The sequence below is a fragment of the Nelumbo nucifera genome, chromosome 6, assembly GCF_055504915.1.
Source record: "Nelumbo nucifera cultivar China Antique chromosome 6, China Antique-T2T, whole genome shotgun sequence".
Classification (NCBI taxonomy): domain Eukaryota; kingdom Viridiplantae; phylum Streptophyta; class Magnoliopsida; order Proteales; family Nelumbonaceae; genus Nelumbo; species Nelumbo nucifera.
In genome coordinates, this window is record NC_142654.1 from 31,446,859 (window position 1) to 31,463,871 (window position 17,013).

Here is a 17,013-nt window from a genome sequence, read left to right on the forward strand (position 1 = left end):
GACTCCAAATCACACATTTTCGAACTTCACTTTCTCTTTCTCTCTCAGTCCAGTCTGCTACAGTCTCACAGAAGGTTTCTTTGGAGACTCTTCAACTTTGCTGGTTGCAGATTCTCACCCAAGGCTCTGTTGTATCCTGGGAACGAATTTGCCTGTAACCCAACAACAAACTCAGTAAAACTGAGTGGGGGCAAATAACGTTCTAAAGACAATGTCTTCAGACGCACCTCAGAGTTTCTCCTCCAAAGTCCAAAGTTACCGTGACCCCATCTTCCCCAACAATTTTAGAACGTTATTTTGCAATGGAGGCGGAAGCAAGCATGACTTCGATCAAGATGATGAACCAAGATCTTGTTCGACTAGACCAGTTCGATGGAGCAAATTTCAGCTGATGGCAAGACAAGATGATCTTCTTTCTGACCACACTAAAGCTATACTATCTGCTGGACCCGAATCTGCAATCACTTCCTGAACCCATTGACAAAGACTCAGAGAAACTAAAGAAGGAAAGAGCAAAATGAGAAGATGACTCACTTTTGTGCCGATGACACATACTGAATGCTTTACCAGACCGACTCTACAACTTCTACAAGGAACTTAAATCTCCAAAAGAAATCTGGAAGGCCCTGGAATTCAAATACAAGGTGCAAGAAGCAGGTACGAATAAGTATCTTATTGCATAATACTTTGACTTCACCATGAACGACCATAAACCCATACTGGAGCAAGTTCATGAACTACAGGTGATAGTCAACAAAATTCGATCCCTTAACATCATCCTTCCTAAATCTTTCCAAGTGGGAGCAATCATTGCCAAACTTTCACCCTCTTGGAAGGATTATAGGAAGAAGCTTCTGCACAAGGCTGAAGAACTTACCTTAGAGCAAATTCAGCAACACCTTCGTATTGAAGAAGAGTCTCGAATTAGAGACAGTAGGGATAAGACCCTGGCCGGTAGGCTGAACTCTAAGGTCAATTTTGTGGAAAACGGATCGAAGAAGAATAACCATGCATTACAAGTAAAGAAGAATGATGGGAACTTCAAGAAAAGCAACAATAAGAAAGGATCCTGCTATGTTTGTGCAAAGAAGGGGCATTATGCCCGAGTCTGCCGACATCGGAAAGGCGGAACCAAGTCCGCAAACATGGTAGAAGACAATCTCGTGGCCATGATTACCGAAGTCAACACGGCAGAATCATCTCTTGGCCTCAAAATGTTCAAGGCTTAGGCCGCAACTGTTTGTCATGCTGGTGTTAAATATGAAGGTTTAAATAGGGGTAAAATAGAAATTTAAGAAAAATGCTTTGTTTTGTATAGATTGGCATTTTAAACAAATACATAAACATATAAATCTATACTACTTTAAAAAATACAAATAGCCTCAAGAATATTTCTGTAATATTTTTAGGACAAAACTTATCCCTCTATATTTAAATTTGCTGATAAAAATGAGGGGGAAAAGGGTAGTTGGTTATTAATATTAAATGAGTTAAAAAGAGGTTAGTTTAAAATATTCAGTGCATTCAATTCTCCCACATTAAATCCAACATTTAAGGTATTAATTTGCATTCACCTTCATTGAATCATATATTTATGTTTTTTTTTTTTTGTTTCTTCTCATCATTAAATTCTATAATTAAATCCATACATAATAAATTAATAATTTCAATAACATAAAAACTTATACTCTTAAGATCTACCTAGAAAAAAAATAATGTTTTCATCTAGGTGGTGGAAAGAAATTAAACCATTTGGGTCAAATGAGTCAATCCATGTTGTTACAATTAAATAATAAAATGAAAAAAATATAGAAATTAAAAAAATGGGAACATTTTTAATATCATATATTTGACATATTAAACAATAATAAGTATAATAAACAATGTCTTAAAAACCAAACCGGAGGCTGACCCATTTTTGCCTTCGAGTCATAGGTCACCGGTTCGACTATCAAGGCCAAACGAGTCAAAATGCTCTATGTCAACATTGTATGTGTGTAAAACATATTTTATCAATAAATAGAAACATATATTAATTTCATATAATATATAGAGCAAAGTTATGGCTTAAGGCCCTTGGTACGTATAGATCTTGAAAAGTTACTCAAAAAAAAATGATAACCTCAATTAGACATCAAAGTGCAAAGTTATGGCTTCCAAAATTTTGCACATAATTAAGTGTGCAACCTACAATCTGCTTACTAGATTGAATGAGTCAATAGTTGAACTGCTCGACTTAGACCGCTTTTAACTAAAAGGGGGAGTTTCAATAAAACCAAACTCAAAATCATGGTCGAGTGACGGTTTGAATAGTTCAATCAGCCAAGTCAACAAGTTAAAAATATTGATGAGATAGGACACAAAAATTAAGTGTGATAAGTAAAAATTATTTATATAGTGTTGATGAATTATATAATTTAAAATTGAACTGATCTGAAAGCAAAGCTATTTTGCTATCTAAATAGTGGGTCAATGGTCCAACTTTTCAAAGAAATTCATGACGTCATAATTGAATAATAAATATTTAAAAAAAGATAGAACACAAAAAATAAAAAAGTAAAGAATTTTGTCAATGACATTTCGGAACTTTTCTAATGTTGTATAGTCATCATATTAAATAAAAAAAATTGTTAAAATAAAATTATTTTTATTTAGGACAGAAATGGAATACAAAATTTAGTAGTAGTAGTAGTAGTAATAATAATAATAGTAATAATAATAATAGTAATAATAATAATTGTTATTGTAATTTAAATTTTCTACAGGTGCACATTTGGTACAATTATTTAAGTTTATTTTTAATCATATTGTTACATTTATTAATTTTCAATTTCTATCTTAACTATGATATATCTAAAATTCAAGTAATTAATATGAAAGCAAAAAAAATTCACACGTGCAATGCACGTGCTTAATTACTAGTAATTAATAAATGCATATAAATGTATAAAAAATATCTTGCTTTAATTGATGTTTTGTATTGTTCATAGTTTATTCTTACCCACTTGCCCACTTACCCCATATTTGATGATATATTTTGCGTCACATAGGTGGTCATTCTTCACTAATGCATATAAGTGCAAGAAATGAAACAAGAATGCTTTATTCTTAAAACACTACCGGTTTATATCCCTAAGCTTAAAGATTTGACTATATTTTTTTTGTTCTAGCATTTAGATTTTAGGGAAAAAAATTATTATGTTAAGAGTCTAACCATGCAAGATTCAAAGTATTGATACGATATGCCATTGTATCTTGGGGGTACCGATACCCATTTTTAAGGTATTTAAAAAACTCCTTTTTAATAATTAAATAACATAAAACTAACCATGATTTTAATGCAAAATTTAAAAAAAAGAAATAAAAAAGATGTGCAAGATTCGAAGTGTCAATATTCGATACACCCTTTTCGGCTCATTGGAGTGTATTGATAGTAATTTTGTGTCTAATATATCAAACAAGCCACATAAGATCTTAATTTTATGTTTTTCATGTCTTTATTGTTTATGAATATATATATATATATATATATTTTTTTCTTTTGCTCAAGGCTTACGCCTCACCTTTATGAGACCCAACCACCTCGCTTCCGCCTTTAGTCTTTTAAAACTATAAATTTGATAAAAATATACTATGGTTAATGGTAAATCCGAAGAAAAGAGATGAAAAGTTTAAAACAATATAAAAACAAATTAAGTAAGAAAATAAATGAAATGAATCTAAATAAGGAGTTAGACCAAATGGATGGCAAGGAAAAAAATTCCGCTCTGTCCTAGGCATACGTTGATGAGGTGGCTTTAACATCCATTGTGAAGATGTGAAAGTCTGTACTTTTAGGACAGAGTGAAATTCATGTTGATAAGGTTTGAAATTAAAGTGCCACCTGCACATGTTGATAAGGTTTGAAAGAATGCATTGATTAATTGAACATGAGTTACAAATGTACATAGAAATGAGAAATGAAGGATAACTCCAAACTATATTATCATAATCCAATGTCAAACATGGGGGGTGCAAATGGAACGGATTCAGATATCCCCCATCGATTTTTTTATCAGATAATAGGATCCAATTGAAAATTGGCTTCAATTCGGATCAGATAATAGATGTAAGTATCTGTTTGGTTTGTGGGAATAGGGGTTTGAAATCAGAATCAAAATGGGTCTTTTCAATTCTAACTGTTTGGTTGGGCGGAATCGGAATCTCATTTCCATTCCTGGTGGAATGACATTCCCTCATTTGAGAGAATAGTCATTCCCTCCCCCTCCCTTGGGAATGAAATTCTATAAGAGCTGATTTCAATTCCCATTCTAATTCTTGTCTAAACCAAACAGACTATGGGAATAGATCATTCTGATTCCAATTGTGAACCAAATGGATCCTAAGTTATTTATTTATTTATAAATATGTTTGTATTGCATTTTTGTATTTTTTTATAAGAGGACATGTATATATTAAAATATATGACGAAAATAGTTAAAAAATATTTAGATTTTTTGTTTTTTATATAAATTGTTATGTTTTTCTTTTAATAATTTATTAAAATTTTCAAAAATTAAATCAGATCGGATCATATTTGGATATTTGACATGTTCATGGTTTCGGTTTCAAATCAACATTTGTGATATCCAATGGGATCTTGTTCCCTAACACTTACACTTGCCATGGAACAATTTAGTTATCTCCACTGCACATGACCACCAAAGTAGGGGTTTACCCAAAAAATGGAAACAAATGATGGGTTTCTACAAACCTCCCCATCCCAACCCTCTTTTTTTTTAAGTTTTATTTCACTCCTTAAAAAAAGTAATAGGCTTTTACATATTTCTGATTTCCACTCAGAGTTATAAACATTTAAAATATCAAAAATCCCCACTCTACACATCAATGCCCGCTTGGTATAATTCTGAGCTGGCACCCATTCTAATTGTACTTTGGACCTAAAAATTCTAACCCTGGCTGAACCATCATTCTCCCTAAAATTTATCCCCTAAACTCTATACCCAAAATTTTAAATCTTAAAATTAACATGAAAAGGCATCCATTTGATTAGACGCATTCCTTAAACCAGATAGGAGCCTTTTTTTTTCTTTTATTTATAAGACAATAATCTAACTAAATGATTTAACACAAAAGTACAAAACCAAACTAATTGATAAGGATTAAAGAATAATATGGCCTTTCTCAATCAAACATGTTTTCTCTGCCTCACCTTGAATATGTTAACATTTTAGCAAGGTTTTTAAAAACCGACCCGGAAATGGAACCATTCTGGCCACTGGTTTCCGGGTCAGCAGTTCAACCGTTTGGGTCAAATGGTTTAGACGGTTTGAATATTTTAACAAGTGATATGTCATCTTACCCATTAGATTGGGATATTAGGGTAAGGTGCATATAAATATAAGAGAAAATAAGGTTTGAATGAGAGAGATTTGAAAAGTTGTCAAAGAGTTTAGAAGAAGAAGAGGAAGAAGAAGAAGAAGAAGAAAAAGGAGGAGGAGGACTTGCAAGTTGCAGCGGCGACGACAACAGCCACTTATAGTGGCAACAGTGACGGTGATGGTGACGATGATGGCGACAATAGCGGCAGCATTGGTGAAAAAATGGCGATGAAAGTATATATGAGATTTCTCAGTTTCATATCTCACTCACTCTCTCTTTCTCTCTCTCTCTCTCTCTCTCTCTCATACACACACACACAGATCTGTCGTCTAGAGTCTAGATTGCTCTCTCATATCTCTAAATGTGAGATCTCTCTCACTGTCTCACACATCTCTCTCCAGTAGATTTCAGATCTGAGAGATCTTCTCTTTTCATTCTTGTTCTGACAAAACTTGTCATAAGTAATAAACCGCAAATCATTCTTCGGGTCGAATGGTTCAACAGTCAAACCGTCCGGGTCAATGGTTCGTTGACTAACTCAACAGTTTTTTAACAAAGACTAGGTATGGGGTAAAATGGAACTAAACACCTAAATGGTTTCCGATCAGAACAGTCTGACCGTCTGAGTCAACGCTAGTTCAAAAACATTGCATTTTGGCTAACTAAACAAAAGACTTTAAATTGAAGAATAGAGTTACTCAAAGCACTTGTACAAGAACTCTCAACCGTACGATCAATTAAGCCTTTTATTATTTGGCAGTCACTGATCTACCTAAGATAGGCTTTTGGTGTTAGGTAAGCTTCTGTGACGATAATGGGGTGGGTGTAGGTATTATTAGTTTTAAAAAATTACGAGTGGTCTTAAAATGATCATATGCTATAAATATGGTTGGATTCTAAGGGTGTTAATGGACCGGTTTTGGATTGGACCCCGGTCAGTCCAAAATCAATATTTGGATGGATTGGATGGACCAATAAGACATATTGGATTGGACCAATCCGGTCCAAAATATTTATTAGATTGGATTGGACCTGGTCCATCTGTAACAAATTTATATTGGATAGGGTTGGATTAAGCCAATATCTGGTCCATTAATATAAGATAAAAATATGTATCAATACCGGGTTTGGGTTAAAATCAATCTAAATCAAAAATGAATTTGAACAGATTGGACGGTACAAACATTGAATTGAACTGATCCAAATTAATCCAAAATATTCATTGAATTGGACCTGATCTATTTATAATCCATTTATAATGGACTCAAATTGGACTGGATCGGATTGGACCAAATCCAATCAAATTGACACCCCTATTGGATTCTATATGACAGAGCACCACAGTCTTGGCAAGAGAGAGTAATAGAAAAGTTGTTTTGACCGAGCTTATATCTACACTGACCGTGGTCGACTGGTTATAGCATTTAGTTGTGAATATTAATAAAATTGACACGTTTTCTTAGTAAATTCAATACACCAAATACCCTTTTTTGTGTCCTTGGCATGTTCGTATTTTATTGGATGGTCACGAAAGAGTGCAGATGATGCAAATTCATGTTAACTCCACTAAATTAGTACCCAAAAATATGTTAACTCCTATAAAATGTAACATCTCATATATAGTTATAAATGGAACGGATTCAGTAATATCCAAATTGGATTCGATTATTTAAAATTTGCATTCAAATTCGAACCAAAATCTGATTAGATTTGAAGATATTGGATTCAAATTCGAATTTTAATATATTCGGATTGGATTTAAATTTAATTTAGTTTCACTTTAATTTTTTAAAAAACAAAAATTAAAAAAGTTAATTATTTTTCAATTTTTATATATAATAAATTAATATACTGAATTTATTATATATAATATGATATATAAAAATATATTTTTATGAAATCAATAAATATTATAATATAATTAGAGTGGATAGAATTAAATCTAAATCTGATCCGATTATTAATCAGATGTAGATTGTAAAATCCGAATCAAATGCATCATCAAATTCTGAGATAATCAGATTAAATATTGGATCAGGCTGCAGATTTTTAGGTATGATTAATAGCCCTATCTTGGCTATACCCTAACTGATTCTAGTGAGATTGATTCAATTGATGAGGTCTCTAACTGGTTGTAGTGGATACTTAATTATGATTGATTTCCCGGGTGCAGTTAGAAGACCATTCCCATTGTGGTTAAAGAACATGAAAGAAGAAAAGAAGAAGAAGATAATTTAAGATGTAAATTGGGGAAATAATAAAGATTAGATGGTGATTCCGAATAAGGGAAAAATGCCGCCCCTAACAAATCACAAATGGCTGACAATTCGCCTCTTACTCCAAAGAAGATGTGATATGATTTCTATAATCTACACAATTTTATAGAGTGGTCATCTATTGAAAAGGAAATGAGGCAGATTCCCTTTCGATTGGTAGGAAAGCAATAGCTTCTTTGACACCCGTGACCATTCATTCATCGCTTTATTGCACACCTAAAATTAATTCACAAATCTACTACTTTCTTTTTTCAGTCATATTTATTAGGGATGTTAATTTTTCCCACCCCCGACTCGGACTCGATTTCTCTAACCCGATGGGTTGAGGATGGGAATTGTTTTGGCAGGGCGGGAATGGGGATGAGGATTAATAAGAATCCCCAATCAGGGTCAAGATGCATTAATGCCATCAAAACATATTTAAAACAAATTTTATAATTTAAAATTTATATTTATATTTATTTTAACTAAATTTATTTAAAAAATACTGTTATCTGAAAATATTTTGGGGATTCAGGTCCCTATTGGAAATCAGAGATGAAAGACAAATTTTATCCAAAAAAAAATCGAAAACGGAGATGAGAGTTAATTTTAGAATCGGGATCGGAGACAGGGAATATGATCCACTCCCCATTGCCATTCCTAATATTTACTTCAAATTTTAAAAATTCCCCCAAACCCAACAAATGGGAGCCAAACAAATCAGGTGTTCATCCTTATAAAACGTCTGATTGGAATCTTCTTTACATTCATACCACTTTGTACGGACACTAATCCTGTACTATATAGTGAATAAAATTGCCCCCTCTATGTTGAATAGTGACTGCAACATTTGTCCCTTGAGCATATGTTCCAATTTAAAGTCACATACCCTTATTTATATAAGACATAGATAGATGTGGTCCCTTGATTGAGACTTGGGAGGGTTTGTTTCTTTGTGAAGTCCGTGTCTGTTACCCACAAGATGCTACAGGCTACAGCCGCTCATCTGGAATCAGCCCCCATCAAAACGGCAACAGTCACAACACGCATATATGAAATATATTCCGGATGTGTGGCTGTAGAGTCTTGCGTGGACTGTGGCCTCATTTGTTGTATTGTCCATCACATTAAATAGTGACGATTTAGCATAGAGAAAAGAGGTATCTTGGATTAAAACTAAAACGCCAAATTGTACTTAATTCAGTTTTCATTTCATTTGATCAAAGTTGTGATTTGAACTTCTACTTGATACAAAAAAATTTGCAGTTTTTGTCTCTTTTGCAAATTTTATATCCCAAAACTGATGTAAATGATGTAAATTTTGCACCGCCTTCCTGTCTTGGTTTTTCCTTTTATAAAGTGGAGGCAACAACATCAACTTGCCTCTACCTTATTCCTAAATAGATAATCCTCCTACCTCCATTCTCTTTCATTGTGGATGTCATGGCATTATCGGTAGGTCGACGGCAGAATTTGAATTGTCAGGTAGCCTTGTACGGGTGGAGAAATTCCCATCTCACCTGGTTAACAAATCGTTATTCACGCACACACGTCACCAATGTATTCGCCAAAATTCCCCTTAATTAATGAATATTTTGGACTATTTTAGGCCATTTTAATTCAATGTCTGAATCATCCAATTTGTTTATATCCATTTTGATTTAGATTGATTTCAAACCAACCCGGTCCATTAAGACTTATGTTCTTATCTTATATGAATATGGACCATCACTTAAGTATTGCATGTAAATGATAGTACTGAATTGGGAAAGAACCTAGACTCTTATTTATTTCTGAAGGTGTAGTGTACATAGTTTCATGCGCTTCATTAGAGACAATCCCTGTAATAGTTTGACTTGAGTATGCCTTTTCTGATTAATTGGTTGAACCACTGCAGTTCACTCAACAAATTCATATGGTCATCTCAAGATTAAGGGGAATTTCAGTTTAAACATTGATGACGTGTGCGGGTAGGTGCCTAGGTGAACTTTTGTTATCTGTCAAATATACAAAATCAATAACCAAATTCGATTTTATTTAGGGATAAGTGGACTGTAATCCACCTCAAAAATCTGAAATTGCAGCCCCCTCCTAATCTATTAGTAGCTCTCTCTTCCTATAAATCCTGTTGATGGATTTGGCATCAATATAATTCACGGTCAGGATTCAATCCACCCCTAGAAATCTTAACTCCACCCTAAGTGTGGACTGAACTATAAAAAATTAAAAACCTCTTTCATTTAAATAACTAAACATTTGATTTGATTCGAATTTGAATTTGTGAAGAAGAAGAAGAAGACCCGTTTATCATGGAGAATCGGAGATTCCAAGTCCATGTAATGGCAATTCATATCTATTTCTTGGTGGAGATTCAAAATCTCAAACTCCACCTAACTGTTGAGTGAATATGTGATTCCAAGCTCCTACTCCTTTCTCCAACATATAAATAAAATGCATAAGAGAAAGACCCCCAAGACCAAAAGGCAATAGATGCACATCGACATACAACTATAAGGTTGAGTTTGAGAACAAGATAAGGACTTGCCATTTTATGATTGCATGTCAATGCTTAAAGGCATGCCCGAATCAATGTTGATGCAAAATCCGAGTGGTGACTCAATTGGTATGTAAATTGGGTAGTCCTAGAGGATATGCAGTTTCAAGCCTTGCTATCGGCTCACACCATACCTTTGAGAAGATATTTTAGATTGTTGTTGAAAAATGTTGTTTTATGCAAGGTTCAAAGTATCGATATGTATACTACCGTATCGTATCTTTTGGTCTCGATACACCTATTTACAGGTGTTTTGGGACCCTGGTTTATTTTAGTAAAAAAAACATAAAAAACATCTTTAAAAATCATATTTTGAAAAATAACTAAAAAAAAAACCATTGAGTGTGTATTTTTAAGTATTGATACGCCCTTGCCGATACACAGGGGCATATCGATACTTTGAACCATGGTTCTATGCCAAGAAAAAAAATGAAATACGACCCTTTTGGAGGCACAAGGTGATGATTCAATACAAAAAAAAAAAAAACTAATGTTGATAAAGGATTATATTATATATTAATGTAATATTTACCAATATATATAATAAATTTTGATATATATATATATATATGTATAATTAAATATATATTTAATATGTTTATAACATATTAAATAAATTAATATTATATATAATTAATGGTGCACGATCTGGTTGCTCCCAATTGGATGGCAGCTCAGACGCCAGTTGCTTGGCTGGCTAGTCGAACTACAAGACATGAAGGATCAGAGAACCTGGAGTGGCTAACCTAGCGTGGTCGCTCCGATGCTTAAGTTAGTAACTGATTGTGTGCAAGCTGAAAGCTTGAGAGTATGAGAGCTAGTAAGCAATAAATTGCGTGTACCTTGTACTGTTGGGGTTGGTACCTTTATATAGATGGAATGTCATGCACCTCACGAAACACCTCCGAGATCCTCAGTGCATGCTGTTAGGAGTTTGTTCACACCAGGAGGTGGATATTGTGCTTAGCCGATAAGGCTTATCATGTCCTTCCAATCCGAGCGGGATGAGGATAAGATCTACAATCGTGCAGCGTGATCCCGAAGAGCTTAGACACAGTTGGCTTGGTTCTAGAAGTTTGCTACGTGTCACCTCGGTAAGTTGGGCTACCAAGAGCTGCTCGATCCTCGATCTTGTCAAGGTGCCCTGATTTGTTGATGTAGCACAAGGTGCCAAGTCATCATCCAATTAGTAGGTCGCATCCACATGTCCTCTCATGAGCAGGTTGGATCAAACCACCCCTCAATAATTGCCCCCCACTCCTCATGCCAAGGGTCCTGACCTGGTGCAAGGAGTTAATGATGAGGCTGGGTCGATTTGGCCCAGTTTATTCTTGGTTCGATGTCCGATCCTGTGGTTAGACTATGATGATCCAGTTGGCTCGACTGTAAAACCAGGTCACGTATCAAGAACGTGTGGATGTCACACGGATTACAAACTCCGCGAACGTCAAAACGTGCACTCAACCGATTTCGGCCTCGATAGTCGTGTGCAGTCAATTTTTATGAGAGCCATTGGATTGTGCTGATCTAGACCGTGCAAGATTGACTATAGTGGTTATAAATAGGAGGCCTTAAGGGTCCCATTTCACCTTGTCTTATTTCGGATTCTGCGATTTGGAGCTCGCGCGCTTGATTCCAGGTCAATGGCTTTTGTTTTGTTTCTGAGGTCATTTTCTCCTCTTGCCTTATGTAAGCCTCCTTCTTTCGCCTTCATTTGAGTTCGTCTTCTTCATTTCCATTACGTCTAGTAGTAGCATAGGTAGCCTGCTCGACATGAGTAGTGAGTCCGATGGGGCCGAGATGGGCACCTCGGTCCAGGATGTAGAGTTTGGCCCGATCAAGATGGCCGCGTCCACCCACAGCCTAGAGTCGAGCCCAACAGAGGAGGGCACCTCAATTCAGAAGCGAAAAGATTCTAGTAAAAAAGCTTCGACCTTACGTCGTGTTCATCCTACTCGGAGTCTAGATTGCATAGGCCCTTTTGTTTTAAAGTCGGAGAGGATTGAGGCGTTGGTCGCCCACTATAAATTCCCTAAGTACGTTGGTTATAACATGCCCTTAGAAAATTTCCCTTGGTAGCACAACAATGATGAGATCACTGTCTTCGAGGAATAGCTGATCGTCGGGCTCCGACTTCCTCTACATCCCTTTATCGTTGAAGTCCTCAACTTCTTTGGTGTCACCATAGACCAACTTCACTCGAACTCAGTTCGCACTGTGGTCGGCACCATCTCCTTGTTTCATGACCGCGGCCTCCTCTTGGACCTTGATACTTTCACCTCCCTTTCCTTTATAAAGAAGAACCCTGCCAGCCCCAAAGGGGTCGACAAGTTTAGTTATTACATAGCTTACCGACCTGGGTACAAGCTTCTCCACAACTACCCTTCCAAAGTGTTGGCTTGGAAGACTAGGTACTTCATTGTGATTGTCGAAGGGGGTGTCCTTTCCAAACTCAATGGAGAACTGTCATTAGTGGCCCTGGAGATCGCCTTAGTAGGAAGATGAAAAAGATGATGCGGAAATTAGTCAAACTCAACCTGGACATAGACAATTATCTGACTGAGGACAAGCTGAGTCCTTCGGGTAGGTCGCCACCTTGGTACACGCACACACTTTCCTTTTACACTACTTCAGCTAATCTGGTGCTTGCTTTTTGTAGGTATTAGGTCGAGCGCTCCAATGGCTAACCTCTTCGCTGGCATGATGAAGAGGAAGAAGAGAAAGACGTCATGGGATGACTTTCCCCAGGCACCTTCCACCAAATCGGCTGCTCCTGATCAACCTGAAGACCCTCCAATCATCAACTTGGTCGAAGAGGACTAAGAGAGGGGTCAGTTGCCTCATCGACCTGAGTCAGTCCTGCCATCCTGGCCTTGGACCATCCATTCCAGAGCTAGCTCCTTCGGAGAGGGCACCAAGTTGGTCCCAAGCATCATGAATAGCCGAACCAATATGATAAAAAGCAAGGAGGTGACCTTTCCTGAGGAGATCAACAAGTTTGTTGAGCTGCCTTATGTTCAAGTGGGTGCCGAGGCAGTGGGCTTCGTTATGATGGTATACTCCGAAACTTGATACTTGATTTATGCTCGTTTTGTCTTCTATACTTAGCAATTTTTTCTTCTTTTCTACGGGTGAACTCCATGATACACACCCTCATGTAGCAGCTCGATCATTACGCTGTGAGAGCAACGGTTGCCGAGGCAAAGGCTGAGTGAGCTGAGGATACAATCATAGAGTGTCAGACCAAGATGTTGAAGCACGTTGATTTTATCCGAGAATTGGAAGTCGATGTACTAGCGAGGAAGGAGTGGATCAAGCAACTAGAGGAGGAGACTGAGGAGCTGAAGGTCGCTTCAGTCGAGCGTGAGGCCGCTCTTACTCAAGGCATTAAGGATATGCTGGAGTCGCTGCTGTCAAAGCTTATCAAGTCTCCCCGGAGTACAACAAGATGAAGGAGAAGCTCAGTATTGACGCCTTCCAAAAGGGTTTCAAGCTCTGCTGCTAGGTGACCAAATGTAAGTTTCTTGAACTCGACCTCGAAGTCATCACTTCTGTTGGGATTACCACCGAGATGGTGTTGGAGGCTGCCGAAGAACTGGACTTTGATGAGGGTGACAAAGAGCTCGACGAGGGAGCAATGGAGAAAGACCCGGATGCCACAGCCGACGAGGCCATGGATGCCGATGAGGTTGTTGCAGTAGACAAAGTTGTAGCAACCAAGCTAGCTGGGGACTTTAGAAATATTTAAGGTGGGGGCGAGGAGCCCCTATGAAGATTTTCTGCCTCTTTTCTTGGACCTCCCTTGTACATACAGTATATACCGGGCCTCTGAGCACAGTTCAATAGACTCTCTCCCTTTTTTTGTTTTTTTTTTTTGAAGAATGTATCAAACATTTCTTTTGGAAAAGCAATGAACATCTTTTTTGCTGTCACTTCGTGTACAATAACTTGACTTGCAAAATTTTCTAAGTGTGGGTTACCCCGAGGTGCCAAGCTGATGAGCTAGGCATAGTAAGGAATGACCCACAGTCAATGTAAGTCGAGGTGAACAGACATTGTAGGGTATGGACCCAACCTTCCTATGCACCGATGAAGCTTGAGTTGATTTCGCCTGTGTTGCCCATATGCTTAGAAAGTGACTGGATCTTATTTGTTTTTGGCATCAAGGTTGCTGTTGACTCGATACCGTGGCCCTTAGGCTTCGAGAGCGACTCATAGTCCACTCTCCAAGGCATCCTTTAGCCGATATGCGGCCTGACCAATTCACCTAAGGGTTTCAAGCTCTTGAGCTCATAGATAGTATCTTCTCAATTTTTTGATGTTCCAGGCATGAGGCACTTGCCCCCCTTCCAACGTCTGAAGCTCATACGTCCCTTCACCGAATACTCATCTCACCCTATACAGACCTTCCCGGTTTGGCCCGAGGTTACCTACGTAGGGCTCAGGTACCATCACCTTCTTGAGCACAAGGTTATCAACTCGGAATTGGCATCGCTTGACTCGAGCATTGTAATACCGAGCTACCCGCTGTTGGTAGGCTGCAGTCCGAATGTAGGCTAGGTCGCGTACCTCTTTGACCAAATCAAGGTTCTTGTGCAACTCATCATTGTTGGCCTCCTCATCGTACGCCTCCAACCATAAGGTTGGTACTTCGATCTCGGTAGGGATGACAGCCTTCGTACCATAGGTCAAATTGAATGGTGTCTCGCCCGTCACAATCTTGATGGTGGTCCTGTAGGCCCATAGGACACTGGGTAGCTCGTCGACCCACAAACCCTTAGCTTGCGCTAAACAAGCTTTCAGTCTGCAAAGAATAGCCTTGTTCGTCACTTCGGCATGTCCATTCACTTGGGGGTGTGCCACCGACATGAAGTTCTGTTGGATACCATCTTGGTGCTCCAGTTTTGGAACTTGATGTCCTCGAACTACTTCCCGTTGTTTGAGATCAGCACCTTTGGCAGTCCGAATCGACACACTATGCTCTTCTAGAAAATGTTCTGCACGTTCCGAATTGTGATCATCACCAAAGGCTTAGCTTCCACCCATTTCGTAAAGTAATCAAATACTACGAATTGAAATCTTCTCTGCCCGGTTGCCATGGGAATGGGTTAAGGATATATATCTATTCCCCACTGGGCAAAAGGCCACAGGTTGGTCAGATACTTCAGATCGGCTGCAGGTTGATGAAGGATGTTGGTGTGCCTCTAGTAGTTGTCACACTTCTTCACAAGCTCGAGTGCATCCGCTTTCATCAGGGGCCAGTAGTATCCTTGCCTTAGCGCTTTTTGGGCGAGCACCCTGCCCCCCCAGGTGTCCTCCACAAAGACCTTCGTGGATCTCATGTAACACACGGTCTACTTCTGAAGGCCATAAGAAGTGCAGGTAGGGAAGTGTAAAGGACATCCTATATAGCCGCCCGTCGATAAGGACAAACCGAGTTGATTGACGCTTTACCCTCCGAGCTGCATTGTGGTCTGCTAGTAAGGTCTAGTGGAGCAGGTAATCAACAAGTGGGTCGACCTAGCTCGGTTCTATTTGCAATACGAGAGTGACCTCTTCTGCCCCCCCAAGAATGCTAGGTCAAGGTAGGTCTTCTATATATACTGTCCCATAGTGTTGTTGCTTGTACCTGCCAATTTCGAGAGTGCATCGGCCTCGATGTTCCCCGACCTCGATACTTGCTGGATGAACCAAGAGTGGAAGCCTGGCAAGAGTTCCCTCACTTTGGCAAATAAGCCATCATGGCGGGTTCCCAAGCCTTGTACTCACCATTTACCTAGTTCACGACCAACTAGGAATCGTTGCATACCAAGACGTCCTTCGCGCCGACCTCATTATCCAATGTTAGGCTGGCAATCAATGCCTCGTACTCTACTTCATTATTCGATGCCTCGAATCTGAACTGGAGAGCATACTCCAGGTTCACTCCGCTTGGCCCATACAGTATCAGTCTGATACCACTTCCTCGCAGATTAGATGAGCCATCAACGTGGAGGATCCAGGGCTCCTTGTTCCAGGTCAGGTTTTCCCTGACCGGAACCGCTGCCGCACTGGTTGACGCTTCCGACGTGCTGGTTGGCTTAGCCACCTCAAGGGTCAGCATGCTGAACATGCACTCCGTGATGAAATCTTCCAAGACTTGAGCTTTGATAGATGGGTGTGGGTCGAACCGGATGTTGTACTCGCTCAGCTTGATGGCCCATTTCGTCAGTTTGCCTGAGACCTCAGGCTTTTGTAGGACGTGCTTCAATAGACTGTCGGTGAGGACGACGATAGTATGGGCTTGGAAATACGGGCGTAGCTTTCAAGCGGCAATGACTAGGGCGTGGGCCAACTTCTTAATGCCGGGGTACCCTATCTCAGCTACCTACAAAACTTTACTTATATGGTAGATAGGCCTTTTGACCCGGTCTACTTCTTGGATTAGTACCGAGCTGACCACCTCATCACTTGTAAGGAGGTACAACCTGAGCTTGTCTCCTGGTTCAGGTTGGGTTAAAACCGGTTTAAGGCGACTACCTGACCAGTTAGTCTCTGTACTTCCTTTATGTTCTGGGGTGGTCTCATATCTAGTATAGCCTTTATTTTTTCCGAGTTGGCCTCGATGTTGCGCTGGTTCACTATGTAGCCAAGGAATTTGTTCGACGTGACCCCAAAGACACACTTATTCGGGTTGAGCTTCATGTTACACTTTCTTAGAATTTGAAAAACTAAATTTAAATCATCAATCAAAGAAGTGGAGAATTGGGTCTTCACGACCATGTCGTCTACATAACACTTAACTTTATTTCCAATAATTGCTACAAAAATTTTATTTAC